Below are 27,880 nucleotides of genomic sequence, written 5' to 3' on the forward strand. Positions count from 1 at the left end.
CCCTGATTACAGAATGAGCCCCACCTGCGAGAAATCAGGTGATTCCAAAGCAGGGGAAGGGAGGCTAGGAAGTTATGGTTATGCCTGCCAAGAGTAGGAAGCCTCTTGCAGAGCTCTGAGTCAGCAGAGGGGAAAGGCCTGTAAAGAAGGAGAAACTCCAGGTAGGAGGTGCTGGGATGCAGAAAGACTGACTCTCACAAGGAGGAGTGTGCCCTGCTGAGATGAAGGCTGTGTGAGCTTGTGTTTGATTTTGAAAGTCTTTGTGTTCTTTTTGGATTATTGGGTAGCAGAGAGACATAGAACTGGGGTTGGGCCTGAAGGCCTAGTGGACCTGAGTGCTGAATTAATGGGACCCCAGGTAGGGAATGTTTAACTTCTTTTGGACTGTGGAGTCTAAGAAACCCTGAAGAAGAGGAAAACAGGCTGGGTACTGCAGACACACGCCTGACCATGAGGGGGTGCTCTGGAGGTTCTATTGCACCCCCACTCTCTGCAATGAGACAGGATCAGGCCCTAACTTAGTAACTTTTTTATAGAAGTGTAACAAATACTTGTTTAAAACAGTAAGTATTGTTCTGGATTATACTAGCAGCTACTTGGCTGTGCATTCTCAAATCTCTTGGATTTCAGCATGAAAATAACATGAAGTAATTCTTCCACTCTACTCTGTGCTGATTAGGCCTCAACTGGAGCATTGTGTCCAGTTCTGGGCACCACTCTTCAGGAAAGATATGGACAAATTAGAGACAGTCCAGAGAAGAGCAACAAAAATGATTACAAGTCTAGAAAACATGACCTATGAGGGAAGAATGGGGAAAAAATTGGGTTTGTTTAGCCTGGAGAAGAGAAGATCTGAGTGGGGGCCTAACAGTTTTCAAGTAATAAAAGGTTGTTACAAGGAGGAGGGAGAAAAATTGTTCTCTTTAAACTCTGAAGATAGGAGAAGAAGCAATGGGCTTAAATTGCAGGAAGGGTGGTTTCGGTTGACATCAGGAAAGATCTTCCTAACTCTCAGAGTGGTTAAGTACTGGAATAAATTGCCTAGGGAGGTTGTGGAATCTCCATCATTGGAGATTTTAAAGAGCAGGTTACACAAACACCTGTCAGGGATGGTCTAGATAATACTTAGGGCATGTCTTCACTAGCAATGTTAAAGCGCTGCCATGGCAACGCTTTAACGTGGCTGTGTAGTCGCGGCACCTGTGTTGAGAGAGAGAGCTCTCCCAGTGCTACAAAAAACCCACCTCCACGAGGGGTGTAGCTACCAGTGCTGGTGCATTGTCTATACTGGTGCTTTACAGTGCTGAAACTTGCAGCGCTCAGGGGTGTGCCATGAGTGCAGGGGACTGGACTAGATGACCTTTTGAGGTCCCTTCCAGTCCTATGATTCTAAGCATATAAGCAATTAGCTAATAGCAGATCCACATCAGTAGCATCACATGAGAAATATCTTTTTTTAAGAAAGACAAGGTGGGTAGGGTGACCAGATGTCCTGGTTTTTCTAAGGACAGTCCTGATATTTGGGGCTTTGATAATAGGCGCCTATTCGCTCCCTCCCCCCGTCCTGATTTTTTCACACGTGCTCTTTGGTCAACCTAAAGGTGGCAATGGCAAAATCTTTTACTGGACTAACTTCTGTTTGGTGAGAGAGACAATAAGGTGGCAGAGCTAATATATTTTGTGTCTCTAATATTTTGGGACCAAGATGGCTACAACTCTGCATACCTTTAAAATAAAGGCATGACTGTCTTATTCTGCTGACAGTGTTGTGCAAGACACTGAAAGCAAATGGAAGGACCCTGATGTAGTATGTATGCTTTGTTTGTACTGCACGTAACATAATTTATGATGCTGTTAAATATCATAAAATTGACTTTTTTTTTCTGTTTTTGTATTTTTCTTCCAAGGTATAGTGCCCTGTGCTTTATCCTTGATCTTTTTTCTCTGCGATGAAAACTGCCTCGCTTGAGCACAAAGAAAGAAGCATGAATTCCTTGCTGCTGGAACAGGTTTATCAGAAGGGTCACAGAAAATGCACCCAGATAACCAGTGGTAGCACAGAAAGTACCACAGAGGTGAGTGAGGCAAAAATAAACAATATTCCTAGTGAACAGAAAGGAAAGATTTTTTTTTTTCAAAATCTGCTTTAAAGAGGAGCAGTAGATAAATAAAAATGTCAGATTCTGTCACTGTACAAAACCATAACTCAACCCAAAAGTGTTCCTCCTTTAGTAAAATCTAAGGCTCCTGTTACCAAAATGGAACAAATTTAAAGGTCACTTTTCATCATTTATACTGTTAGTTTATTTTTGCATTTCATTTAGCTTGTGGAATGGAACTAGTCTCTAATGCATAGTTGCATGCTATCATGTTTGTGATTCAAGCTCTGCGGGGGAAATTACCCCCCCCCCCACTGTCTTTACAAAATATTGTGCACACTTCTATTCGCACTAGAGAATCAGTGCAATCTAGTGGTTAGTGCAGAGGACTGGGAGTCCCACTAGAACACCTGGGTTCTGTTTCCAGGTATGTGGGTAGCTTGCTCAATTGCCTTGAGTGTGTCCCTTACACTCTGTGCTTCCAGTTTAGATCTATAGAACTGATTAATCCTTACCTCTGAGGATTATAAACATTAATTCAGATTAATATTCCTGGAGATTTTTGGATGGAAACTTTTCAGTAGCTGCAAAGTACTTGCAAGCTCCTCTTTCTCCCCCTCCTCTCCCCCTTTTTAACATCGGAGCCTAAATTGCCTGTTTTAAATGAAAGCATCTGTCATTTGGGCTTGGGAGACTTTCTCTCTCCCCCTGCCCGCTTTCCTGAGATGAACACAAATATCTTCCTCCTTCCCAAGTTCTCCCGCTCGTGATCCTATGAAGCAGGTGATCATACAGGAGAACCAGCTCACAAACATGCATTATTGTGACTGTAAATTCACCCCCATCGCTGACGGCTCCCCTTTCTGCGATGATGAACAAGTTCCATTGTCTCTAAGTACAGCACCGGTCCATTATGAAGAGCTGCTGCTGGTGTGTGTCACAAAATGCGAGAAACTACACTGGGGATCAGTGCTTCTTTTTTCTTTGCCTTCCTGCTTTCAGTTTTGCACTTAACCTTGAACCGTCTAGTCTCGGGTGGATTGTACATGGGGACTAGCTGATTCCCTAAGGGTTTTCTGGCTTCTCAAAGGGATGAGACACTGTGTTCGCTTCAGCCCTCTTCCCCTGGTCTGTGTTCCTGGCATGACCTGCTGGTTCCTGATAGCTTCCTCTGGACCCCAAAGCAGAAAGGCTGGTAGCACGGAGAGGTCAGGCAGGAACGGAACAGCCTTAGAGAACGGGATGGCTCCAGGCAGAGTTGTGGCTGAGAAGGGTCAGAGAAGAAGTCTAATGCTGTTTGCTGGCATTGGGTCTCTGGGCTAGACCGAGGGGTAAGGCTGCACCCTATATAAGGAGCAGCCCTAGCAAAGCACAGGGAAGGCTGTGCAAGTTGTTCACCATTTCTTCCCTACTCCATCCATGCTGTCAGGAGAGAAGGTTAAGCCACTTCACCCCTCTTAAGGGTTACTCCTCCCCAGGTTCTGGCCCAGCACCAATGGCTGTGAGGGGGAGCACTGGGTCCACCCCTTCCCTTCCCATCCACTTAGGCAGGGGCATCAGACACAGAGCCCCACCCTTCCCCTGCATGTAGGGGGTGCATTGTAAACAGCCCTCCTCTGGCTGTGCTCATGTGCATATGGGAGGGAATTACTCCTCTGTCTGGCTGCATAAGAGCTGGGACAGGCCCTCCCCTAGTGAGGGAGAGAACAGGAATGGGAAGAAGCAGAGCTGTTATTAGTGAGAGTTGAGGCGGGGGGTGAAGGCATAATGGACAGTGTCTGATTTAAAGCCCGATTCTAGTCCCACTAAGCTAGAATGGGGATTCAGTGGGAGCTGGACAGTGCTTTAGATTCTAAGCAATTCCTGTCCAGAATTAGAACGAATGCTGGTAATCCTCTCCAGTTACCCCTGAGGCTATCTGTAAGGATAACTACTGCTATGGTAGCTGGCTAAGTAGAAAATAATCCAAAAAATAAGTTTAAGTTTGTATCTTCTGTTTTGTGAGGCTGTGCCTGCGGATCTAAATAAAAATATTAAGCATGTTCATTTCCTGTGCTGGTCACTTGTCATTTTCTCTGGGACTCAATCATTCACTGTCTTACACATGGTGATATCCCACCACAACAACACTACAAGTTTTCCTGAGAAGCAAGTGGGAACAGAGCCCGCTGGGGACTGTGAAGCCCCAGGTAAAACCTACTGTGATGTCTTCATGTTTGGTTTGCAAATGTCCTCTTAACTGACAAGTCAAACTCTGCCTCAGGGGGAAGCTCTGCTCAGCCTCCAGACTTCACTTGGAATGGAATTTTCCTAGTAGAAGGCAAAAAAGCTTGAAATAGAAGTCCAAGACCTGCTGTGTAACTCTGCAGGGATGTGCTATTTGTTCTTTAAACAAATCAAAACAGTGACACACATGCTCTTGTCTAGGAGTGGAAGGAAGCAAAAAAAATCAGCTGGTCTGAGAAGGGGATTACAGGAGGATACAGAACCAGGCAGTACCAATTTGGTGGCATTTTCCTCCTCCTTCTGGTGACAGTTCTTGGGGTACCCAGGACTGTGAGTGTACTTAACAAGCTGACTAAAAACCAATCAAAATATGAACTTGGTTGTAAACTCAATAGTTTCTTTCCTAGCTAGTCAGGTAGATTCTCTACCCGTTGAGTTCAATCTATTGCAGAGCTGATGGTTTCTCAAAACCCAGGATCCAAGCCGTTCATGAAAGCATCCTTGCTCCTCAAGAGGTTTCCTCAGTGACTGGATCGAGATCCAGTCTCTCTCCCTATGTATGCTTTGTTTGCTCTGAAATGAGAGTTTTGTTTCTGTTCACAGGCAGTGTGAAGGTCTGTCAGTTGGAATGTATTTTTTTAATCTTTAAGAGGCTTTGATTGTGTAATGGTTTCCATTGATAGTTTTGGGATGGAGCAAGGCTGATCAGCCAAGCCTTGCATTCCCTCATTGGGTGGATTGACAACTCCATCTTGCTAGAAATGGCGTCTGGTGATTGATCTCTGACAGTCCAGAGAGCATACTTTCAGAATAAATACGCTGGTCCTTACAATATTACCTGTAAGTACATCTCACCGTGATGGACTGTGGACAAGTTACAAGCTTTCAGTAGACACCTCACACCATATCCCTGATGGATAAATAAACATCTCTCACTGTGTGGGTAATGAGTCAGGTCTGAGATGAGCTGTTTACAAAGAACAGGAGACGCTTTGCCAAGGGGGTCTCTAGTCTGCCTCCCCCCTCCCCCAACCACCATGGACCTATGAAAACCACCTGTGGCTACTCAACAGAGCAGAAGCTCTGCAGTTGGCAAGGAGGTGGGAGAGTCTGGCTGCACCACCCTCCATTTCCCCTATACAATGTTTCCTACAGCTCATGCTGAACCAATTTGTCACAGTAAATGTAAGGTAGGGGCGGGGGGGAAGAGCCCTCCCATTGCTGTAGGACAAACCTTGATGGGGAAACTTGTAGTAATACCCAGTAAGACACTGCAATGCTGGCAGACCAGGTGCCAGCTCATGCCAAGGTCCTCCTGCCTCAATTGAACATTGACAAATACACAGTTGGAATCAGTCTGGCTCACCTGCGTTAGTATTGTTAAAATGGGTCTTAAAATTATAAGAATGTGTTTAATATTTAGACTTGATTGACACTTGTGTTGCTGCATGTATTAACTTTACTGATAGCATCTGTCTCCAATACTGTAAAGAAATGTTCGTGGTTGTTTTGTGAGCCTCTGACTGCAAGTCACCAGACAGGAGAGAAACCTCAATTAGTCTGAAGGTGTTATGCCCTTCCCAACAGATTGAGAACAGATGGACTATTATGGGAGGTTGCAGCTGGAATTTCCCTATAGACCAGCAACAAGAGGCCTCCTTCCCATGAAGATGTCATGCCAGGGACTCCATTAACTCAGCTTTGCACCTGAAATGATGAGGGAAGAAGAGAATAAAACCCCTATCAAGAAGGAACTGATTATCTCTATGCTGCTTGGACTCTGAGGGGCAAGATGCTCCTAGGCATAAGCAAGAGATCCCCAGCTGCTTAGCGCTAAAGGACGCACCAAGCTTGCTGATTACAGAAGCGTCTATTACCTTTCGTTATAGTGCCTAAAGACTGAGTGGTGACTGATGAAATCCACATATAAACCTTGCAGCCCAATTTGGGGTTCGTGCCCTGCTTCCTAAGCGTCTGCCCTGAGGTTGGTCCTCATGCTCTTGGTCCAGTGCAGGCAGTATTTCAGATGCTAACATCACTAAAACACTTTAAGACCAGAAAGAGCCACTGTTGTCAATTTTTCCATTTGAAGGGCTTCTGGCATCACGTTGTATAATACTTGTCAATAGTAGGTTGCAGGGCTGCTACTAGCAGTTCAGACTCTTGTACCAGTTATGGACTGGCTACAGAGCTGCTTTTATGGAGTGAGATTCCAGATGTCTCTTCCATGAAATGCTTTAACGCACTGCCGGGAACGGCTGTTCAGATCTTAAAATGTATATCACCTGGCGCCGCCTAGTGGCTGACCAATATAACAGTTTAACATTCTAGTACAGTTACATTGCTACCCTCCAGAAAGGTACACTCTAACTTCTGTTTGCCATGAACATAAGAAGCCAAAGAACTTCACCTAGGGGTTCCTGGGAGGGATTATTCTTCGCTCCTCTGTAAGGAGCTTTTGAGCACAATAACTTGTGGTTGAACTAGAGGATAGCTTTAAGCCAGTTTAGCGACCTCCTAATCTTATAGAATCATAAAAATGTAGGACTGGAAAGGACCTTGATAGGTCATCTAGTCCAGCCCCCTGACTGGAGGCAGGACTAAGTATTATCTAAACCATCCCTGACAGAGGTTTGCCTAATTTATTCCAAAAAGCCTCTAATGATGGAGATTCCACAACCTCAATCTGTTCCAGTGCTTAACTATTCTGACAGTTTTTCTTAATATCTAATCTAAATCTCCCTTACTGCAATTTAAGCCCCTTACCTGTTGTCCTGTCCTCAGTCGTTAAGGAGACCAATTTATCACTCTCCTCTTTATAACAACCTTTTATGTACTAGAAGACTCTTCATGTCCTTCCTCTGTATTCTCTTCTCCAGACTAAAAAACCTACCCCTTTTGATCTTTCCTCGTAGGTCATATTTTCTAGACCTTTAGTCATTTTTGTTGCTCTCCTCAGGACTTTCTCCATTTGTCCATGTCATTCCTGAAGGGCGGTGCCCAGAACCAGACAGTGTACTCCAGCTGAGGCCTTATCAGTACTGAGTAGAGCGGAAGAATTACTTCTCATGTCTTGCTTACAGCTTTCCAGCTAATACATCCCAGAATGATGTTTGCTTTTTTGGCAACAGTTTTACATTGTAGATTCCCATTTAGTTTGTGATTCACTATAACCCCCAGACCCTTTTCTGCAGTACTCCTTCCTAGGCCATCATTTCCCAGTTTGTATTTGTGCAGTTGATTGTTCCTTCCTAAGTGTAGTTCTTTGCGTTTGTCCTTATTGAACTTATTTCAGTCCATTCCTCTCGCAGTCTTGGATTGCTCTGGGAAATGGAGAGTTCCCTGCCATGCGGTAGACAGTCCCAGGAGCCTTCAGTCACAGCAGCCTACGCAGGCAGCCCTGTAGGACAGCACTGCTTAGACTCGCTAATGCCCCCTTCTGACACACCCCACCCTGGCATGCCTCCTTTGTTAACAAGGGAGTCCTGGAAAGGCAGCCTTATAGATTCTAAGGCTGGAAGGGACCTCGAGAGGTCATCAAGTCCAGTCCCCTGCCCTCATGGCAGGACCAAATACTGTCTAGACCATCCCTGATAGACATTTATCTAATTTACTCTTAAATATCTCCAGAGATGGAGATTCCACAACCTCCCTTTCATCAATGTTAAAAAATCCCAGCATACCTACTCAGTTTTCAATGTAGTTCCTATTTGCATGTCATTCTTAAGAACAAGCAAAGGATGTTCTCTTCATAATAGATGTAAACAATAAGTGAATAGTTTTGTGATTAAAACCACCTTTATGCCCACCTTCTTCTGGGCCTCTCTAGGGGCTGGTCCAGCCCTCTCTGCAGAGTAGCCAGGAGCAAGTTTATTTTATAGTAGCCTCTATTCAAGAGGTGCCTCTGGGCTGCTTCACTATCTTGCTAGCACAACACTGAGAGAATATTATCTGGAATCACAATGCTATGCATACCAATCCACACAAATGGCACGGAAATCTACATGTGGGTATCACTCACATTCTCTTATAGTGACAATCAAATCCTATTTTGATAATGGGTAAAAAAAACTTCAAAAGCACCTAGGTGATGCTTCATTTTCAGTGAAATGTAGGCAACTGAAGGCCTAAGTCCTAAGCGGCGTGGCCATATAGCAGGCTATCAAGGGCCGCACAGGCATGTAGTGGGGAGAGGCGCCTCTCCCCCGGCTCCAGAGCTGCTGTGGTGAGAGAGGGCTGGGGGGAGTATTCTCTCTTTCCCTCTCCTGCAGCAGCCTTGACACCAAACCCCTCATCCCCGACCCCATCCCAGAGCCTGCACTCCCAGCCAGAGCTCAGTGATTTTGTTGAGTATATGGGTGAAATCCTGGCTCCATTTCAGTCAATAGCAAAGCCCCCTTTGACTTATTGGGGTCCGGATTTCACTCTGTAAGTTTGTACTTTCCTTCCATTGAAAAGAACATGAGGTCAAAGTAGTCTTCAGAATTTGTAAAATAGTTTGTTCCCATACGTGTTATAACCATTTGAAAGCATGAACCCACTGATGGCGATTGGAGGGCAGCCTGTGAGTGCTAAGCCACTGGTAGCTTTTTTTGAAAGAGCGCATGGAAAACGTTCCTTCTGACATGGAATCCAGAGGGGACAGATCTTCAGGTGCTCAGTAATCACTATTGGGGAGGGGGGGCAGATTTTCAAAAGTGCTCTGCACCCCAACTGGCCACTCACTTTTAACAGTGAGGGGTTACTGGGCAACATGAGAGATGAGGGATATATTGGTGATTGAGAATTGGGTCTAAACTAGTCTCTCATTTAAAAAAAACAAAACAAAGGCAGTGACATTTCCAGTAACTCTGACTAGTGGCAAAAAGAACAGGAGTACTTGTGGCACCTTAGAGACTAGTGGGTTGTCTTAGACTCCTCTGTGGCATTTTGTGTGAAGTGGGCACCAGCAAATAATGAGAGATGGACATAGCAATGATTCACAAGCTTGCTTTAGGTTTCTGCCCCCGTCAGTACAACAAACTCTCTCCTCAGTAGCACTCTTCTGGGGTCCAAATGGCAGAGGAACCTATTTGTACTGAATGTAGGGCGGCGCACTAATATGGACTGTGATAAGCTGAGAATCCATCATGTCATTTTATGTCAATCTGTACATGTCTCTTTTTAACTACAAACCTCAATGACTAAGAAGAGATTTGAGTACCTGGGGGATTAGTCTTCTGGGATTAAGGCTAGTAAAATGCTCCAGCACTGTGTACTGACTGGGGAATCAAAACCCCATTAAACCAGAACTTCACCATTACCACTGCACCCCAGCAGCACTCTAAAGTGTCTGTGCTAATATAGGTTCTTGCAGATCACTGAGTTTTAGGGCAAACTCCTGCCCTGACTCTCCCAAGTTGTACAGGGGGTGGAAAGAAGTTGGGCTGCTGCAGCAGAGTATATGGTTCAGGACCCATCCTGCCAAGGGAGGAAATGATCACTCATGAGGGTCCAGAGTTAATACATCTCACCACCTTCCTTACTGCTACTACGAAAGAATGTGCTTCCCTCCCCCAGTTCCTGCTACCAGCCTCCGTTTTCACCCGTGACGAGGCCTGGGACATGGCCAGGTTCCAAGCTGATTGCCCACCTCTCTGTGGTACTGTGGAGTGTCAATAGGGTTGTTAGCTGGGCATATTTCCTGGCCCTGAATTGAGCACACAGTCCACAAGCGGCGAGTGGGGTTCTGAGCCCTATTCCTACTCCATACTCTCATTCACACAGGACTTTGTTCATTGCATCTAACACTGGAATGCAATGCCTAGAACTGTACACAGGACCCCTCAAAACCTTAACACTCATCCTTTATGGAAGGAGTGAGAACTGAATAAAAATGAGTGTACAGAACAACAGCCAGCGGTTAGATTTCTCTCAGGAGCCTCCTGTTCTATTCCTGAACTGGCCCACAGGCCTGCTTCACTTGTGAGAGCTGTACAACCGCTTCGAAGCTTGAGGTGGAGTGAGAACTGATGGCGAACAGGTCCTGTCTTCTTCCTGTACTGGGATCCCCTGAAGCCTTTCTACCAACAGAGGCTGCAGCTTAGATTGTGAACATGAAATTCTGTCCTTTCCAGTTAGGTCACACTGAATGAGTTATGAAGCCACAAAACTTTATTATAAAAATTGCCTGTCTAAATGAGGAAAGCACATTGTTTCTGAAAATGTGCTAGCTAATATGTTTTAACACCTGCATTTAAAAAACCTTAGCATGGACAGGGAAAGTCCTGCTTAAACACAAAGTAGTTGAGGTCCATCCTCTCCTCTTACAGCTGACCTCCATTGGCTAACAGGTGAAGAATCAACAGGCCTGTCGCCAGACCAGATCCAGAGAACAGAAATGTGCTGTCTGACAGGAGCAAGGATATGAGATGGGGACAGGAGACTAAGAGGATCCTGATGGGAGCGGGGAAAAAATCCGCTCACTGTGCTGCATGTTGGTATAAATGACATGGCTAGATTCTCACTGAAACAGATCAAGGATGACTATGCTTGGCTGGGTAAGATGCGGACGGCAGCAAGGGTTTGTAATAATTTTATTCAAGGGTTAACATTTCCTATATTTAAGAAGGGGAGGGAAGGGCATAGTGATCTCGACAACTGCAGACCTGTTAGTCTGACCTCAGTAGTATGCAAGGTTTTAGAACAACTTGTGAAGGACAATTAACTGTATAGAGGTAAATGGTAAAAAGGGATGTAATAAAACATAGGGTTACAAAAGGCAGGTCATGCCAGACTAAAGAGAAAATAACTGATATTTTTACCTAAGGGAAGTGCAGTAGATCTAATATACTTGGGCTTCAGTTAAGCATTTGATATGGTAGCACATGGGGAAATTTAGTTAAATTAGGGAAGATGGGGATCAGTACAAGGATTGTAAAGCGGATAAGGAACTGGCTAAAGGGGAAAAGGCAACAGGTTGTGCTGAAAGGTGAATTATTGCACTGGAGGGAGGTTATTAGTGGAGTTCCTCAAGGCTCATTCTTGGGACCCATCTTAATCAATATTTTTATTAATGACCTTGGTACAAAAAGTAAGTGTGTGCTAATGAAATACGCTGATACAAAGTAGGGAGGTTTGGAATAATTCAGATCTTCTGGTATAATATCTTGAAGACTGGATTGACAGAAATGGGATGAAATTCAATAGTATGAAGTCCAAGGTCATGCACTTAAGATCTAATAATTTGTGCTACAAATTGGGGGTTCACCAACTGGAAGAGACAGAGGAGGAGAAACCTCCGGGTATGTGAATCAATCACAGGAAGACAATAAGACACCAGCTGTGAAAACAGGCAAATGCAATCCTAGGATGGATTAGCTGAGGCACTTCCAGTAGAGATGAAGTATTAATGCTGTTATACAAGCCTGATAAGATCTCTGGAATACTGGTGCACAGTTCTGGTCATCCATGTTGAAGAAAAGTTAAATTGGAACAGGTGCAGAGAAGTGCTACTAGGATGGTTGAGGGAATGGAGGGCCTATCTCCTGAGAGGAGACTGGGGCCAAAAAGGAATTTCCCCTCTTCCCCAGTGTAGTCAGGAAGGGTTTTTATCTCCTTTCTCTGAAGCATCAGGGATGGTGATGGCTGGAGAGAGTAAGATGGGGGAGGGTTCTGCGGTGGCACTGAGCATTCTCTGTCATAAGCGATTGGCTGACTCATTCTTACTCACATGCTTGGGGTCGAACTGATCCCCATATGTGGGGTTGGAAAGGAATTTCCCCCACATCAGATTGGCAGTGACCTTGGGGTTTTTTGCCTTCCTCTGCAGCGTGTGGGTGCAGGTCACTTGCCAGAATTACCTGGGTATGTCTCACTTAATTATTTCCCTGCCATTGTGGGGCCCTCAAGCACTGGTGGTTGTCTGCCTGTGATGCACAACAGCCCAGCAGCCTGTGGGCTGTAATACTTCGGTCTGAGTTTGGTTGTTAGGTTTAGTGTGCAGCTGTTGGGTGGTGCAGGTGGCCTGTGAGAGAGAGATGCAGGAGGTCAGACTAGATGATCTGGTGGTCCCTTCTCACCTTAAACTCTGTTTAAACTCAACTTACCCTGTCTGCACGATGAATTTAAAATGTGTGTATTGAAGCATATTAGCTAGCGCTCTTACAAATTATTTTCATGCTGTATGTGGAGGTGGTGTCCTCCCATGGCATCTGTGGTCCCCCATTACCTGCCAGGATAGCCAATAGCAAGGAAAAGGAAATTAAATTGCTAGAAAAGAGAAACTGAGAAAACATGACAAGAAGCTAGAGGTAAAACAAACCTAAGCACAGATAAATAAATACACCTCTACCCCCGATATAATGCGACCCAATCTAACATGAATTCTGATATAACGCGGTAAAACAGTGCTCCAGGGTGGCGGGGCTGCGCAGTCCAGCGGATCAAAGCAAGTTCAATATAACGCGGTCTCACGTATAACGCGGTAAGATTTTTTTTTTTTTTGGCTCCCGAGGACAGTGTTATATCGAGGTAGAGGTGTAAATCCAGCAGCATTTTTGTTGTTGTTGTTGTTTTTTGCTATTTCATGCCAAGTATAAAGGCAGTTTTTGCCTGAAGTGAACTGCCCACTTACGCTGACTGAAGATCTATAGAACAGCAAGCAGTAAAAAGTGCTCTTTCATACTTACTTTTTCCTCTTCTTCTTCTTCTGGTGAGCCTAGAAAGTCCATTAAATGCAATGAAGATATGGGGATGTTTACTTCTGTCTTTTTTTGGTATAGCTCAAGTCAGACTTTGGAACCCTGCTTCTTCTGCAGTCTACAAAAAGTTCTCTGTACTCTACTACAGCTGGGGTGCTAGCGAATGCTACAGCTCAACGATGCAGGAGCGTTTCCATTATAGTTTTCTGTTGCTCGTCACTTGAAACACTTATCTGTCAAGATTACATCTTCTAGGCTTGTTCCTTACCAGAGGGGTGGTTTTATTTGAAAGTCTGAAAATGAGTCAGCCATTTTTCAGTATCAGAACACAGGTGGTGAAAGGAATATATTTTTCCCATTATAAAAAAAAATCTTACACTGTTTTCCTGAAGAGTCTTAACACTGAGATGGCTGGAATAGAAAGATGGAAACTGGCAGGGGTGTGTGTAACAAGCATGTTAGACATGTGGCTAGTCACCAGTGGAGGGTTACCATGTAGGCAGTAATTTTGCTCAGGTAGAGTTCTCCTCATAAGGGCAGGCTCAAACACTACAGGCATCTCATTGTGTCATAGCACATGCAGCCTTATTTCTTGCATCTCCCAGCTCTCAAGTGCTTGAACATGCAACCTTAGCATTGTCTTCAAACACATTTTTAATGGCATGTGTGGTGTAGGGGTGATTCTTAGATGCCAGCTGCTGTTTGAAGTTCAGATTGCAACAGGAAACCAGTGGGCTTTTTACTATCTGAGTCTGGCTAAGGGGTTGCAAACTTGCCATTTGAAAGCAGCCTTTGACACTGTTGTCCATGCTTTTGTTACCTCAAGATTATCGTCTTACATACCCTGTATGTGGGGTTACACCTTCAAACCATTTGGTGATTGAAGCCGTTGCGTTCTGCACCAGCTCGCTTATTGAGTGGGACCCCTTTGGCACACATGACCCTGGTGCTCTCTGATCTGCACTGGTGCCCACTGGCCTCCAGGAGGAGCATAAGACGTTGGTTATGAATGATAAAGCCCTAAATGACCTGGGACTGGCTGACCTGAAGGAAACCCCTCTCCTGAGGCTGTACTTCCACAGCGGTCAGAAGGGGTATCCAAGCTGGATCCCTCTTCTTATACAAGAGAAGATAGGGTTCCCACTGGGTTTTCTACGTGGGATCAGACTGTGGAACTTGCTCACCCTGCAGTTTGAAGGATCCCAAATTTGGCAACCCTTCAAGCTTATCTGATAGAGGTTTTGGGGAGGGCTGAGGGTAAGCGTCCCACACCAATGAATGGGCAGAGAAGAGTGTTTTTTAGGAGGATGGCTGGTTGATTTGCTGTTGGAATTATTATAGCGCTGCTGGGATTTTGTTGTATTCCTGATTGTTAGAGTCCCTAAAGCATTATCTTTATTCTCTAAATACTGGAAATATATATTTGAAAGGAGGCCCAACATGATCCTGGATGTTTCAGAGAACAGGAACTTCCAAAATTTACTAACCAAACAGCCTCATTGACAACCTGACAGGAGCCAGAGTTCTGCACCTTATACCAGATAAACTGCACCTGCCTTCATAGGAAGGCTGGCCTAGGGCTTGGCAGTTCTGTTCTCAGCTCTGTCATGCACTCTGTGTGTGACCCTCTGTTAATCTCTCTTGAACATAACATAAGAATGGCCCTACTGGGTCAGACCAAAGGTCCATCTAGCCTAGTATCCTGTCTTCCAACAGTGGCCAGTGCCAGGTGCCCCAGAGGGAATGAACAGTACAGGTTATCATCAAGTGATCCATCCCCTGTCGCTCATTCCCAGCTTCTGGCAAACCGAGGCTAGGGACACCATTCCTGCCCATCCTGGCTAATAGCCATTGATGGACCTATCCTCCATGAATTTATCTAGTTCTTTTTTGAACCCTGTTATGGTCTTGGCCTTCACAACATCCTCTGGCAAGGAGTTCCACAGGTTGACTGTGCATTGTGTGAAGAAATACTTCCTTTTATTTGTTTTAAACTTGCTGCCTATTAATTTCATTTGGTGCCCCCTAGTTCTTGTGTTATGAGGAGGAGTAAACAACATTTCCTTATCTACTTTCTCTACACCAGTCATGATTTTATAGACCTCAATCATATCTCCCCTTAGCTGTCTCTTTTTTCAAGCTGAAAAGTCCCAGTCTTTTAAATCTCTCCTCATACAGAAGCCGTTCCAGACTCCTAATCTTCTTTGTTGCCCTTTTCTGAACCTTTTCCAATTCCAATCTTTTTTGAGATGGGGCAACCACATCTGCACACAGTATTCAAGATGTGGGCATACCATGGATTTATATAGAGGCAACATGATATTTTCTGTCCTATTATCTATCCCTTTCTTAATTATTCCCAGCATTCTGTTCGCTTTTTTTGACTGCCGCTGCACACTGAGTGGATGTTTTCAGAGAACTATCCACAATGACTCCAAGATCTTTCTTGAGTGGTAACAACTAATTTAGACCCCATCATTTTATATGTATAGTTGGGATTATGCTTTCCAACGTGCATTACTTTGCATTTATCAACATTAAATTTCATCTGTCGTTTTGTTGCCCAGTCACCCAGTTTTGAGAGATCCTTTTGTAGCCCTTCGTAGTCTGCCTGGATCTTAATTATCTTTAGTAATTTTGTATCATCTGCAAATTTTGCCACCTCACTGTTTACCCCTTTTTCCAGATCATTTATGAATATGTTGAATAGGACTGTTCCCAGAACAGACCTCTGGGGGACACCACTATTTACCTCTCTCCATTCTGAAAACTGACTATTTATACCTACCCTTTGTTTCCTATCTTTTAACCAGTTATCAATCCATGAGAGCACCTTCCCTCTTATCCCATGGCACCCTACTTTGTGTAAGTGCCTTTGGTGAGGGACCTTGTCAAGGGCTTTCTGGAAAATTTAAGTACACTTGGTCCACATGCTTGTTGACTCCCTCAAAGAATTCTAGTAGATTGGTGACGCATGCTTTCCCTTTATTAAAACCATGTTGACTCTTCTTCAACAAATTGTTTATCTATATGTCTGACACTATTGTCCTTTATTTTAGTTTTCCTGGTATTGAAGTCAGGCTTACAAGCCTGTAATTGCCAGGGTCACCTCTGGAGCCCTTTTAAAAAATTGGCGTCACATTAGCTATCCTCCAGTCATCTGGTACAGAAGCTGATTTAAATGATAGGTTACAGACGACCGTTAGTAGTTCTGAAGGAACTCAAATGTGAAATTGCAGAACTCTTGGGTGAATACCATCTGGTCCTGGTGACTTATTGCTGTTTAATTTATCAATTTGTTCCAAAACCTTCTCTAAAGATACCTCAATCTGGGACAGTTCCTCAGATCTGTCACCTAAAAAGAATGGGTGAGCTTTGCGAATCTCCCTCACATCCTCAGCCATGAAGACTGATGCAAATAATTCATTTAGTTTCTCCGCAATGGCCTTATCCTTGAATGCTCCTTTAGCACCTCGATCGTGATTGGCCCCACATGTTGTTTAGCAGGCTTCCTGCTTCTGATGTACTTTAAAAAAAAAATTGCTATTACTTTTTAAGTCTTTGGCTAACTGTTCCTCAAATTCTTTTTTTGGCCTTCCTAATTGTATTTTTACACTTCATTTGCCAGTGTTTATGCTCCTTTCTATTTTCCGCGGTAGGATTTAACTTCCACTTTTTAAAGGATGCCTTTTTGCCTCTCACTGCTTCTTTTACTTTGTTGTTTAACCACAATGGCTCTCTTTTTGGTTCTCTGACTATGTTTATTAATTTGGGGTATACATTTAAGTTGAGCCTCTATTACGGTGTCTTTTAAAAAGTTTCCATGCAGCTTGCAGAGATTTCACTTTTGGCACTGTGCCTTTTAATTTCTGTTTAACTGACCTCCTCATTTTTGTGTAGTTCCCCTTTCTGAAATTAAATGCTACCATGTTGGGCCACTGAGGTGTTTTTCTTGTCACAGGGATGTTAAATTCAATTATATTATGGTCACTAATTATATTATTGGCCTTAGGATATGTCTGCACAGCAGCTGTGAGGTGTAAATCCTTGTGCATCTAGGCAGAAGTGCACGATAATGTCACTGCAGCCGGGGTGCAATGGGTGGTAGCTCAGGTTAGCCACCCAAATATCTACTCGTTGGGTTTGGTGGGATTGTACTCAGCTGGCTAGCCCAACCTGCTGTTTTTGCCACTGTGGCCACGCTACTATTTTTGGGTGCTACCCTGAGCAGAACTAGTGCATGTCTGTCTAGCTGTGCTGGGAATTACACTGCCCAGCTGGGGATGCTAATGCTGCCTTATCTCACAGGCGAGGCATGAGATTAATGGTTGTGAGGTACTCACACTATAGTGATTAGCGCTTGAGAAGTCTGGAAACTAATAATAATTTAAGACCGAGGCAGAGCCAGCTGAGATCTCTGGTCCCAGCATGTAAAGGGGCCAAGGTGCTGGAATTGAAGTCCCTGGGGCTGCATGCTTGCAGGTAGGGTGAGGGTGGCAACATTTTGAGATTAATAGAGCAGGTTTGTAGACAGTCCTGCTAGGGAAACAGTACTGAGATGGAAAAAGAACTGACATTCTGACCTGTTTCTCTGCAGAAATGCAATTTGGGAATAAATAATGTGCCTGAAGTGAAGAGTTCTTTATAATCATGGAAGCCAAGAGGAAAGAGCACTTGGACCCCAGGCTGGCTTACAATAGGCTGAATTCTGGTGCCTGAAACTACAAAATGTTGGGTTTTCTGTTTGTTTTTTTTAAACTTATAACTAAAGCACAGTGTGTTAAAGTACATGTCTACTCTGAAAAATGACCCTGTGAAAATGGGACAGTGGGGCACCATATCTCATGGTGTTTTCTGAATCAAATATACTTGGGAGTGGGGAGGGATAGCACAGTGGTTTGAGTATTGACCTGCTAAACCCAGGGTTGTAAATTCAATCCTTGAGGGGGCCATTTAGGGATCTGGGGCAAAAATCAGTACTTGGTCCTGCTAGTGAAGGCAGGGGGCTGGACTTGATGACCTTTCAAGGTCCCTTCCAGTTCTAGGAGATGGGCTATCTCCATTAATTTCTAATTTCTTGGTTTACAAGGGGAAAAAAGGGGGGGGGGGGGGAAGTATGACTGCCATCTGTCCATACTGCACAGCCTCACCTGTGAGAGATTTTGCAGGCCAAGTTAATCCATGGGACTGCATAGGCATTGGTGAGGGTCTGTCTGTGTAATTGGAACTTGGTAAATGTTTTGATTCACAAGAAGGAATCCAATCTAGCTCAGTCTCCCGAAGTTGTTGCCTTTTGCAGAGCTAATGGCAGTAACAAACAGTAAAAGTTTTATTTTTAAAATTCTAGTCAGAACAGGACAAATGCTGAGTGTTTGGCAGCATAGGGCAGTGGTTAGGAAACTAGCTTGGGACTTCAGACCTGGGTTCAATTACCTGCTGTACTCCCCCAATTCCTGTGTAACTTCCCCCTCTGTACAATGCGGATAATAGCACTGCTCTGCCCCATAAGGGGAGTGGTAAGATAAAGGTAAAGATTGACACCGTATCCGAGCACTTTAATGGTGGTCATAAGTGCTTCTTCAAAGCAATGCACAAAATAAACTAACCCTCAGAGCACCCTGTGAAGAAGGTAACTACAGATGTGACCCAACTCAAAACCCTGTATCCCAGTGCTCTTCGGGGTGAGGGCGGAGTTTAGACCCAAATAAGAACTTCTCAGGAGGTCCCTGTCTCCATGATGTAGCAAACAAAACTCAAACTCTGGGGATATTTGGTTCCACACACTGTGGCTTAGACCCACTTCTATTTATCATCTACCATGTTACTGATGGGGAAACTAGACAGGGAGCCTTCAGTCTCTTACCTGAGATCATACAGCAGATATGTAGCAGAGCCAGGGTTAGCCTTCAGTCCTTTGTTTTCAGCCCTGTGCTCGGCTCCTACTGCCTCGCGTGGAATGATTAGGGCCAGTTTCTGGATCCGAATGGGGGGCTGGAAGGGAAGAGGGGTGTCTGGTAGGGTTGCCAACTTTCTAATCGCACAAAACCGAACACCCTAGCCCCTTCCCTGAGGCTCTGCCCCCACTTACTACATTCCCCCTCCGTTTGGGGGCTTGCTCTAGGGCAGGGGGTTGGGGTGTGGAAGGGGGTGAGGGTTCTAACTTGGAGTGTGGGTGCTGGGGAGGGGCCAGAAATGAGGGGTTCAGGGTGTGGGAGGGGGCTCCAGGCTGGGGCAGGGGGTTCGGGTGTGGGAGGTGGTGATGGATCTGGCTGGGGGTGTGGGCTCTAGGGTGGGGCCAGGGATGAGGGGTTTAGGGTGCAGGAGGGGGCTCCAGGCTGGGGGGTGGGGCAGAGGAATTCAGGGTGTGAGGGGAGGTTCTGAACTGGGGCAGGGTTTGGGGTGGAGGAGGGGGTAAGGGCTCCATCTGGGGGTGCAGGCTCTGGGGTGGGGCTGGGGATGAAAGGTTCAGGCTGAGGGAGGGGGCTGTGGGTTGAGTTGGGGGTTAGGGTGCAGGGGGGTGAGGCCTCCGGGGTGGGGATGAAGGGTTTGGGGTGCAGGAGGGGGTTCCAGGTTTGGAGGGGCTCAGGGCTGGGGCAGGGGGGTTTGGACTCGGAGTTTGGGTGTGGACTTACCTGTGTTAGCTCCCAGTCAGCAGCACAGTGAGGATAAGGCAGGCTTCCTGCTTGTCCTGACTCCACACTGCACCACGGAAGCGGCCGGCAGGACTGGCTCCTAGGCGGAGGTGCAGCAGGCGTCTCTGCGTGCTGCTCTTGCCTGCAGGCACCGCCCCCGCAGCTCCCATTGGCCATGGTTCCCGGCTAATGGGAGTGCAGAGCCAGGACAGGGCACAGCATGGAGCCAGGACAGGTAGGGACTAGCCTGCCTTAGCTCCGCAGCACCACCAACTGGACTTTTAACAGCCCAGTCGGCGGTGCTGACCATAGTCGCCAGGGTCCCTTTTTGACTGGGTGTTCCAGTCAAAAACCAGACACCTGGTCACCTAGTGTCTGGCATGCTCCTTTCTGTTGCAAACTGTGATGGGGTATAGGCCCTAAGACTCCTGTTACCCCTTGCCAGTGTGAGGCCCGTTAGCTCATCAGACTATGCCTGGTGGTGGGGGTGAGTCAGACCCAAGTTTTAGTATCAGCCCCAGCAGAAGAGGGCGAGGGGAGGCAGAGGCTGTCAGTGGCTTTGAGGAAGCCATACAAGAAGGAGCGGCAGTAGTGGAGGCTGCAGCTCTGTGACAGACACTGGCAAACAGGGAAAAGGTGGGAAAAGCCTGGGGAGGTGCTGAGGGATTGTAAGGAGTGCTGCTGAGCTGTCTAAGGGGGCTGCAACCCAGGGCAGGGGGCAGGCCTGGGTGGCTCTCCTGCCCCTCCCCCACCTCGAGGTGAGAAGTACAAACTAAGGGGAGTTCCATAGGGGATCAGGGTGTAGTCTCAGTGCAGGAACTGAAGGGTCATGATCTAAAGTTTGCATAATGTTGCAAGCTGCAACCTCTTCTCATGGTGCGTTCGCAGCGGTGAGTCAGACAATTCTAGCCTACTTCAGATTGGGCAGAGCTGCCAAGTTTGTGAATTGTCAGTGATAGCTTTAATTGAAGCAATTCATTATAACACAAGCAAAAGCCCAAAGCAAGTTACAGACAAGGGGGGGGGGGAGGTATGCAAACACGGGAGAGCAAAGACTTCATTACACTCAAGCCTCCAGCAGCTCTGTAAATGTTCCTGTAATTAAAACACATTATCATTTCTTTTTATCTCCCAACAGTTGTATGGATTTAGAGCGCTATGCACCAATTAAATCTAGAGAGTGAGTTAACAAAGCACTTGGCTTTGGGGTAAATTTGCTAGACTAGTATCTGGAGCAGTGAACAACCAGTTACACAGCTTGGGAAGAAATTCCTTATAGGTGAAATTATCAGGGGGTAGCAGTGTTAGTCTGTATCCACAAAAACAACAAGGAGTCCGGTAGCACCTTAAAGACTAACAGATTTATTTGGGCATAAGCTTTCATGGGTAAAAAAACCCCTTCTTCAGGTGCATCTGAAAGCTTATGCCCAAATAAATCTGTTAGGGCTGGTCCACACTATCCCCCCAGTTTGAATTATATACGCAACTTCAGCTGCGTGAATAACTTAGCTGAAGTCGAAGTACCTTAGTTCGAACTACAAAGTACTTACCGCGGGTCCACACGCGGCAGGCAGGCTCCCCCGTCAACTCCGCGTACTCCTCTCGCGGAGCAGGAGTACCAGCGTCGACGGCGAGCACTTCCGGGATCGATTTATCGCGTCTAGACAAGACGCGATAAATCGATCCCTGAAGATGGATTGCTTACTGCCGAACCCGGAGGTAAGTATAGACGTACCCTTAGTCTTTAAGGTGCCACCGGACTCCTTGTTGTTGTTATGGGTGAAATTCACTCCTGTGCAGAAACACAAAAACAAGACCTAAACATCACTTAACCCCTCAAAAGAGAATTGCTAACTCTCAATTTTTTTGGCCACCTTTTATCATTGAGGAAAGGGCTGAAACTTGGGTAAAATACCACCAGTTCATCTAATAATGCTGCGAAAAAGCATGGGGAAGAGGGGCTGAGTAGTTTGGCACTATTTATAATACAAGTAAATAATAGTTTAGGGATCCATTCTGTAAATATGTATGTAGCTTTATTCATGAGCTGTCCCATTGAACTGAATGTGACTATTCACATACACAGAAATATTCATGTACAGAAGTGTTTGCAGGTTAGGTCCGTAGGCCCAGGTATTTAGGCATTGCTATGCTCAGCATTGCAATGTTGGATTTAGGAGCCTAATACCTTTTTAAAAAATCTGGGCCTTAGGCCTTTTAATAAACACCAGTGTTGTTTACTCTTGTATTGTGGTAGCACCTAATAGGGCCCCAATCCATGATTGTAGTCTTTGTGCAAAGCCTTGTACACACACAAGGAAAAGAAAGTCCATGTCCTACACAGCTTACCATGTCGGTCTCCATTGTAATTGGAGGTGTGATTTGCTGTTCAGGCTAGGCAGGCAACCCTTTATCCAGGGCCGGCTCCAGCTTTTTTGCTGCCCCAAGGGGGAAAAAAAAAAGAGAGAGAAAAGAAAAACCCAATTGAGCTGCCACCGAAAAGGAGGAGAGGGAGTGAAGGACCCGCCGCCGAATTGCTGCTGCAGACCCAGACGTGCCGCCCCAAAAACAGATGGAGCGTCGTTCCTTTCTATTGGCCGCCCCAGGCACCTGCTTCCTTCACTGGTGCCTGGAGCCGGCCCTGCCTTTTTCCAGTTTGAAGCCGGCCAGGCCTGTTTTTTGTAAGGCTTGTCCCTGTCTGGTACAGATCTAAAACCAGATGTGATTTTTGTCCGGTATCACCATGGATGTACAGAGGATGCCATTTTGCAGAGCTTGCGGCTTCACCCCCACTGGCAAGGTGCATGTGAGGTCATGCTGATGGGGTCGGGGTCACGACATTCCAGAAGTTCATATAGCTCTGGGGATGTGTTGGTGGCCAGCCTAGTTCAGGGAGGCATGAGCCTCAGCAACACAAGTATGTACTTTCCTAAGGGAACTGGGTGGGCTTGCACAGCCCATGCTGTTGCATCGTCACTATTTTTAGCATGCTAGCCAGATTAAAGCTAGCATGGGCTCAGTCGTGCAAAGGCTTGTCTGCATGGTGCTGCCATCTGGACTATGGGAGAGGTGAATTGTGGAGCACCGTAACATGTTGGGCTCCAAGTGCCCTGCATATATCCTGCTGGGAGAGACTAAAACGTATAGTCCTGTTCCCAACAGGACTGCATTAGAAACAGGGCTACATCAATGTGACCTAGCTACCTTTTAGTTTGTCAGCAGGGTCCACGGGGGCACCTTGAGCATAACATTTTAGAGTGCTCTACAGTTCATACCCTCCTAGCCCAGATTGTGTGTCATGTCACCAAGCCCTTAGGTAAGAGACAACCGGTGGATACAACAAACAGATGGTGAAGCACAAGGTAATAGACAATTATTGATGCACAAAGCACTGATTACAGCACACCAGCTGTCTAGCTCTTGCAGTATTTTGTAGTCATTATGGCATAGGTGATTCTAAGGAGAGATCTGAAGGAAATTAATGTAGTGGCCTCTAGATTTTTATTGCTTGTTCCTCTCATCCATAAGGAAGCAGGCAAGAAGATGCTTCTTATTATTCAATTAAATTAATTGTTTGTATACTGTTTTGAAAATGTGAAGTTCTAAATAAATGCTGGGAACTATCCTTATGCTTATTCTTTTAATTTTCTACTTGTTGAGGGGTTTGAATGCCCAGTCTCTTCTGAGATGAAAAACAACTCCAGTTCCACAGCTAGTTTGATCATCATCAGATGATGACTCTATTCAGAACCATGAATAGGGGAGATACTGAGTGAGAAATGTGAGCCGTACAACAACAAAAAGACCCTTGATAGGAGAGTTAGTTCAAGTGCATAAATCTCATTTATGTACTTATCCCTCTCAACGTTATCAGTTAGCCTCTGTATGTTCTTCCTTACTAAGTGTTATCAGCTGAAAGTGGTGATATCACTCTTGTCAAAAAACCCTTAAAGCCTAATCATAGACACTGATCAAGTTGGAAAGGGTACTTTAATTTCCTTATTAAAATCAACTCTTTGCACCTGCTGTCCAAGATTTCGCATCCACCCTGATGAGTGCTCTTAACATCAGTGTAATTTGACTGCGTCCTTAGTCATGGTAGGCAATAAAATTATGAATGGCAGAACCCCAGGGATAAAATGAGGTCTGACTTGTAATTTCACTCAGAACTCAACATGAAACACTTTTGATGATCCGAAATGTCTGAATAACATTCACTCTCACAAATCTGGTTTTCACTTCTGGGGATCTCTGTACTTAGTTCCTGGCACAAGTTATGGAGTAAGGCTGTATTTGCAGTAGTTCTGGCCCCACTGAAAAGAGGAAGGAACCTCTGATCTTGGTAGCTCAGCACTGCAGTCCCAAATGGTTCAGACACTAGAGGCTCAGACAGCTACAAACTTTGGGATATTTGCAAAATCCACTGGGTATAGACTCCTTGCCAATGGTTCCCCTGTTAATACCTGTAGACCTTGCTGGAGCCCTAGGCATAACTAACAGCAGGAAACAGAGTAGGCCTGACCTTGGCAAAATAACACACTAGGTATTGGCTAACCAAGTAAGCACATTCCTGACCAGAGAGGATGGTACAAAAACATCCAGAGTTCTCAAGTAACTATGTGAACACATTCTTAAGAGGTGGTACTGGAATACACTGACCCCTCATAGAGTAAGGATGGGATGACCGGATAATGGATGGGGATGTTTTGTTCAAACTTGTAGGTACAAGGATAAGGGTGGTGACTAACCATGCTAGGAGTGTAGTATGTAACTTGTTTGTATCAATGTATAAAAGGAGAAGTCAAAGGAGGGCCATCTTAGTCCAGCCTAGGAGGCAGGAGCCTGGTGCACTGACTGAGCAGGTTGACCATCGTCTGGCTAACCTGATAAGGAGAACTTTAAACAAGACCCTATGGGGGATGGTGACAAAAATCTGGCCAATGCGCATTTAGGCTCAAGTAACGAAGATAAGGGGAAGGGGCTTGTTTCTGGAGAAGGGACTAGAAATCACAACTGCATTAAAAAAGCAAGAAGGAAAACAGGGCAGTCTGCAACATATCTTTGATGCCTGTATACAAATGCAAGGCATATGGAGAACACACAGGATGAAATGGAAATCATGGTATATGAAGAAAATTATGACCTAATTGGCATTAGAGACTTGGTGGGACAGCTCCCATGATTGGAGTACCAACATAGAGGGATATAGCTTGTTCCGAAAGGATAGATATGGGGAAAAAGGCGGAGGTGTTGCACAGTATGTCAAGAATGTATCGACTTGCTCTGAGGTCCAAGAGGAAGTAAGAGACAGACCTACTGAAAGTCTCTGGGTAAGGATAAAGAAGGAAAAAAACAGTAATGATGTTGCAGTGGGGGGTCTATTACAGATCACCACATCGGGAAGAGTAAGTGGATTAGTCATTTTACAAGCAGGAAACAAGATGAAATAACACGGAGCTAGTAGTAATGGGGGATTTTAACTTCCCTGATATCTGTTGGAAGACTATTACAGCAAAACATAATACATCTTGCAAATTCTTAGCATGTGTAAGGGATAACTTTCGGATTCTGAAACAACTAGGGGCTCCTCCATTTTGGATCTGGATTTGACCAACAGGGATGAATTATTTGCGAACGTGAAGGTGGTTGGGAACTTGGGAGGAAGTGAAGATGAACTGATAGAATTCAAGATCCTATGGAAAGGAGGACATAAGAACAGCAAAACAAGGACACTGGACTTCAGAATGGTGGATTTCAACCAATCCAGACAAATAGTAGGCAAGGTCCCATGGAAAGACCAGTTAGGAAGAAAAGGAGTCGAAGGGGACTGGCAGTTCCAAAAAATGTAATACTTGAGATTCAATATCAAGCTGTTTCAACGCAGAGGAAAGATAAGAAGAGCCACAGGAGGCCAATATGGCTTCACAAGGAGCTCTTTAGCTATCTTAAAAACCAAAAGGGATACATACAGGGAATGGAAGGAGGGGCATGTCTCCAAGGAAGCATACATGGGAATAGCGTGAGTGCGTAGGGACAAAATCAGCTGTTAAGGAATGTTAAACAACAAGCAGTTGTTCTACAAATATGTCAGACAAAAAAGAAAGATCAGAGGTGGTGTGGGTCCACTGCTCAATGGAGAAGGTGAGCTGGTAATGGAAAATGACAGGAAGTCAGAGCTGCTCAATGCCTTCTTTGCTTCAATCTTCTCACAAAAAAAATAACTTGACTAGACGACTAGCAAAGTTACTATAGACAATAAAGAGGAAGGGATGCAGCTCGGGATAAGTAAAGAATATGTCTGAGATCTTCTGACCAATGTTAATGAATTAAAATCAGTGGGACCTGCTGCTATGCACCCCAAGCTATTGAAGGAATTAGCTGAAGAAATCTTGACACCACTGGCAATAATATTTGCAAACTCATGGATGACCAGAGAGGTCCCAGAAGACTGGAGAAAGGCTAATGTAGAGCCCATCTTTAACAAGGGGGAAAAAAGGAGGAGCCGTGGAACTATAGACCAGTCATCCTGACTTCAATAACTGGAAAGCTACTGGAGCAATGTATGAAACATTAAATTTGCAAATACCTGGAGGATGAAGGGGTGATCACTAGCAGCTAGCATGGCTTTTCCAAGAACAAATCATGCAAAACCAGCCTGATTTCCTTCTTTGACAAGGTAACTTGTTTGATGGATAGGGGGAATGCAGTGGACATAATACACCTGGACTTCATCAAGGCTTTTAACGCTGTCCCACATGACATTCTGATAAGTAAGCTGGAGAAAGCAGCTTGGCAAACTACCATTAAGTGGTTACATAATTTTGTTAAACAACTTCAAACAAAGAGTAGCCATTAATGGAATGATATCAGATTGGAGGGAGGTCTCAAGTGGGGTTCCATGGGGATCTGTTCTGGGTCTGGTGTTCTTTAACATCTTTATTAATAACCTGAGTGTAGGAATAGACAGCCTACTGTTCAAATTTACAGATGACAAAGCTGGGTGGAAGGGTTACCAACACTTTAGAGGATAGAGCTAAAACTCAGAGGGATGTTGATAAATTGGAGAACTGGGCTATAGATAATAAATGGAAATTCAGCAAAGACGATGTAAGGTGCTACACTTAGGAAGGAAAACCAAATGCCTGAATATAAAATGGGGGATAACGGGGATGGCAGCAGCACTGCTGAGAAGGATCTGGGAGTTGTCATGGATTACATCCTTAACATGAGTCAGCAATGCAATCCTGTTGCGGAAAAAAAAAAAAAGCGCAAATGCAACTGTAGGTTGCATTAACACAGAGGCATAGCATGGAATCTACAGGAGGTGATAGTACCTCTCTGCTTGGTGCTGGTTAGGCCTCAGCTGGAGTACTGTGTCCAGTTTTGGTCACCAGTGTATAGAAAGGATGTGGAAAAACTGGAAAAGGATCCAAAGGCAAGCAACAAAGATGATCAAAGGAAGGGAATGCAGCCACATGAGCGAAGGCCAAAGGAACTGGGTATATTTACAGGGGATGGATCATTTGATGATTATCTGTTCTGTTCATTCCCTCTGAAGCACCTGGCATTGGCCACTGTCAGAAGACAGGATACTGGGCTAGATGGTCCATTGGTCTGAGGCTGTATGGCTGGTCTTATGTTCCTGTGGTTTTTGAAAGAGGAGATTAAGGAGATCTAGGTCAGGATCGTGCTCCTCTGCATTCAGACAACCATGAGTCAAAAAAGGTGACGGGGTGTTAAAGGGACAGCAACGCACTTCCTGGACGTTTGTTTTGTTTCTCCGCAGACTGCAGATTTTTAGGTGATATTTAGGCTGCAGGACTCCACAAAGAACCAGTCAAATGAACGTGTGGGTGACTCAGGAGATGATCACAAGATGCTGTGAAAATGAATGGAACTGGCAGTCTTCGGTATTTCACCTGCTGTCCTTGGGAGTCTTGTTACTAACAAATTCTATTTTGTTAGCAGCTCCAGGGGCACTAGCTGAATGTTACTTTGCAGAAGACTCACCAGTGAAGAATGGGATTTAATTCTGAGAAATTCTTATAATACAGAAACTGAGTATTAAAAAAAGAGACTCTCACTAGTTACAACTCTGATCTATCAATAAACATCTGCAATAAAAAATGTGGCTCAAAACAATAAGGTATAATGATGTGTTAATTTAGGAGGGAAACGGTTATTGACACCTGTGTGTCTTTGTCTCTTCTACGTAGAGTTAATTTGACATTAACACTGCATC

At 45.0% G+C, this 27,880-nt stretch overlaps 1 long non-coding RNA gene across 1 annotated transcript; it reads left to right on the plus strand.

Annotated features, from left to right (window-relative positions):
* The first annotated feature begins 33 nt into the window (after positions 1–33).
* On the plus strand, positions 34–27,880 carry LOC135984092 (uncharacterized). Its single transcript, XR_010601999.1, has 3 exons — positions 34–161; positions 1,908–2,075; positions 27,425–27,880. It is a non-coding gene; the product is annotated as an uncharacterized LOC135984092 (long non-coding RNA).

This window comes from Chrysemys picta, chromosome 5 (genome assembly GCF_011386835.1).
Source record: "Chrysemys picta bellii isolate R12L10 chromosome 5, ASM1138683v2, whole genome shotgun sequence".
Classification (NCBI taxonomy): Eukaryota; Metazoa; Chordata; order Testudines; family Emydidae; genus Chrysemys; species Chrysemys picta.